We start from the raw sequence: 3,272 nt of genomic DNA, 5'->3' as shown, positions 1-3,272 counted from the left end.
AAAGGGAAATCCCTGGGTTTTTTGAGCAGTGGAAAGGGGCTGTGATGAGATCTTGCAGCTGTGGGGGATTTAGGTTGGAAGGGACCTTAAAGATCTTGTTCTAATGGGCAGGGACACCTTCCACTAGAGCAGGTTGCTCAAAATTCCATCCAACGTGGCTTTGAGCACATCCAGGGGTGGGACAGTCCTTCCAGGGCTCTTCCCCATGGATCTGGAAGCCCTGTAGGTGCTCAGGTCCTTGTGGGGCCCTGGGGTGTCTGTCAGGAGCTGCCGTGGCCGTGTGTCAGCAGAAGGGAATGTTCTTCTCCAGCATTTTCAAGGCAGTCTGACAGTCAGGATCCAGATCTCATGAGTCTCCTCCCCTGCACATGTGGGCTCCACCACGGCCAACATCCATCCCCCGGTGCCAACAGCAACACGGCGTCTCCTAGCAATGGGAGCAACCCCACCACAATAAACCAGTGGGACCAGTGCCCCGACAGCAAACCTGCATCCACTCAGCCTGCCTGATGAGGATTTTCCAGCTCTGTCCTGCAGGGAAAGCAGAGGGAAATCATTTGTCTGAGGCTGCCTCGAGGTCAGGGCTGCGTCTGCCTGTGCCTCTCACACCTCCTCCATCCTAATTGTCTTTCCCTGTTCTTCCCCCGTTTATTTTTCCATTAAAGATTTTTTTTTTCCTAATGGTCAGGGTGGGTACATCCCACACACAAGCTCCTCCTTGAAAAATTTGAATAAATGGATGATCCTGGATGCCCTCCTTTGGCACAGGATGGATCCTCTGCCACAGCCAGGGCAGCTCTCTGCCCTCAGGAAAATATTTCATCTGCACTAAGGTGACTTTCCCAGCTCTGGTCATTTCTGCTGTCTTTCAGCTTAAAAAACACTCACAATTTCCAAGGATTTAACGTCTCCACCTGCCTTTAATGGGACTATTCTCACAGCTATTGCTGTAGGTAAAGACTTCAAGTCAGCCAATAATTACTCCCACGAAAGAAACGCTGTTTTCTTGTCATGTTCCATTAAACTGGTCACAGCAGGAGCCAAAGAATTAACGGCCTTATTATCTGGCCTACAAAATAAATCATATTAGCGAGGAGAGGAGCACAGAAGACACCAGGGGTGCTAGTGCTTAATGTGTTTTAAGGGATGAAGGTGGCTTTGGGAAAGGAAAGGATCAGGGGAAGATGCTGGGCAGGGATGTCCCCTCCCCGCTGGGATGTGCTGGGGTTTATTTTCCAGCCTGGGTAACTTCCCTCAGCTCCGCGCAGGCCTGGCTGGGGTGGGTGTGTTGTGGGAGGTATTTTTGCTGTGGGAGATGTTCCTGGGCTGGAATGCCCCTGATTTTCCCTGATTTTTTCCCCAGCTGAGAGCTGGGGAAGTGGATGTGTGGCAGCCACGTGCTGGCAGCAGCAACCCGAGGCTAGTTGGATTAACGAGCGTTGTTGTTGCTGCTTCCCCTCGAGCTGCAGAACCTGGCAGCCTCAGGATGGCTTGGAAGAACATCAAATCCCCCAAAGAGGAGAGACAGAGCTCCAGCCCTCCCCCAGCACTTCAGGGCTGGTGCTGGAGAGGGTTTGGAAGAGCAGTTCCTCTTCCAGACACCTGCAGACACTCAGGAGTGAGCACATCGCGGGGGGCTGAGCTCCTCCTGCCCACGGGGCTGATGTTCCTCCTTCCTGGGGCTGATGTTCCTCCTGCCCACGGGGCTGATGTTCCTCCTTCCTGGGGCTGATGTTCCTCCTTCCAGGGGATGATGCTCCTCCTGCCCTCAGGGCTGATGTTCCTCCTTCCTGGGGCTGATGTTTCACCTTCCTGGGGCTGATGTTCCTCCTGCCCTCAGGGCTGATGTTCCTCCTTCCTGGGGCTGAGCTCCTCCAGCCCACAGGGCTGATGTTCCACCTTTCTGGAGCTCATGTTCCACCTTCCAGGGCCTTAGGATGAAGAGATTTGCTCAGTGGAACAATGCTCAGCTCCCGAGCTTCCCCAGTACACGAGGGATTTGGCTCACATGGGGACACTGGATCAGGGCTGTGTCTGCACCAGGCACTGGGAGGCCACCATGAGCCAAATCCAGGCCAGCTCTGCCTTGGATTTGGTGCCACACTTCCCTGGGACACAGCTTTAGCTGGGAAAGCAAAGTCAGGGCTGACTCCATCTGTATTTCCCTCCTGGCCTGAGAAGTTTCTCTCTGGCTCACACGTCTCCCTGGAATCCCAAATGTGTCAGGCAGCCCAGGAGAGCACAGAACAGAAAGGGAATAAATCTTCCTTAAATTGCTTCAAGTTTTGAATTTTTTTATTTATTTGTTTTAGGTCCTTGCAGACCAAATGTTCTCCCTCCTTTGTGGATGCTCAGAGTAGCTGTGACATTTGGAACAGCACCTTCCTCTTCTAAGCACCAGCCTGGCAGGTTCATGTTTACACACCTGGGTCTGCATTGATTTCTTTACCTGTTTCAGGGCTGATATTGCTGAAAAACTTCAGCTTTGAAGACCAAGGGCCTCTGCTGATTTCTTTGCAGCTGCAGCCTGATGGCTTTCAGCTGCTTTGAGTGATTCTTTAATTAAGGGGTCGAGGCCTAATGGCACTTCAGGGTTGAAAAATGTCCCTTGACACTTGCAGGGTACTCCCAGCATGTGGTCCTGGTCCTGTAAATGTTATTTCACTGGAGGAATGACCTCAGGTAAGGACAGGGGGACACTTTGGAGTGACACCAGACAGGCCTGAGCACGGCTGCTGTTCGGGTAGGAAATATCTCCATGAAATCCAGGCTCAGGAGGAATCCCTGGATCCCAGCAAACCCCCTAAACCTACTTCCTTTGCCATTTTTAAAAGTTTATTTAATATTTATTCAATTTCTTTCATGTCCATTCAATTACTGCAGGCACTGGAAATGTTGTGGCTTGAGTTTGTTTGTGGGGTTTTTTTGGTTTTTTTCAAAATGTTCTGCTTTTCCCACTCCCTGCCTTTCCTCTTATTCCATAGAGGCAACAAAAAGCCAAATTGCAGGAATGAAAAGGAAGCCAAGCCGCCTTGTTAAGGCTTTAGGATTCACTAAATATTCCCACAGTCCTACCTGGGCACTGGGAAATGGAGTAGGATTGAGGAAATATCTTGGATTTCTTTGGACAGGGAAAAATTACAAATCTAATGCCCTCTTGTAGTTCCTGACAGAGCGGTGGCAGGGCTGGCTCATCTTTGGGTTGTTTTGGGGTAGGAAAGGTAATGTTAGGAATTTAGGGCTCATAAAATTGCTGAGAAAATCTGAAATCA

General features: G+C 50.7%; 1 long non-coding RNA gene across 1 annotated transcript; it reads left to right on the top strand.

The window, feature by feature from the left end:
• The first annotated feature begins 443 nt into the window (after positions 1 to 443).
• LOC137486416 (uncharacterized) lies at positions 444 to 1,609 on the top strand. The gene is made up of 3 exons (XR_011005723.1): positions 444 to 577; positions 689 to 833; positions 1,470 to 1,609. It is a non-coding gene; the product is annotated as an uncharacterized lncRNA (long non-coding RNA).
• Positions 1,610 to 3,272: the final 1,663 nt, after the last annotated feature.

The sequence above is a fragment of the Anomalospiza imberbis genome, chromosome 21 (genome assembly GCF_031753505.1).
Source record: "Anomalospiza imberbis isolate Cuckoo-Finch-1a 21T00152 chromosome 21, ASM3175350v1, whole genome shotgun sequence".
NCBI classification, from domain to species: domain Eukaryota; kingdom Metazoa; phylum Chordata; class Aves; order Passeriformes; family Viduidae; genus Anomalospiza; species Anomalospiza imberbis.
This window is presented reverse-complemented; position numbering and strand designations above follow the sequence as displayed.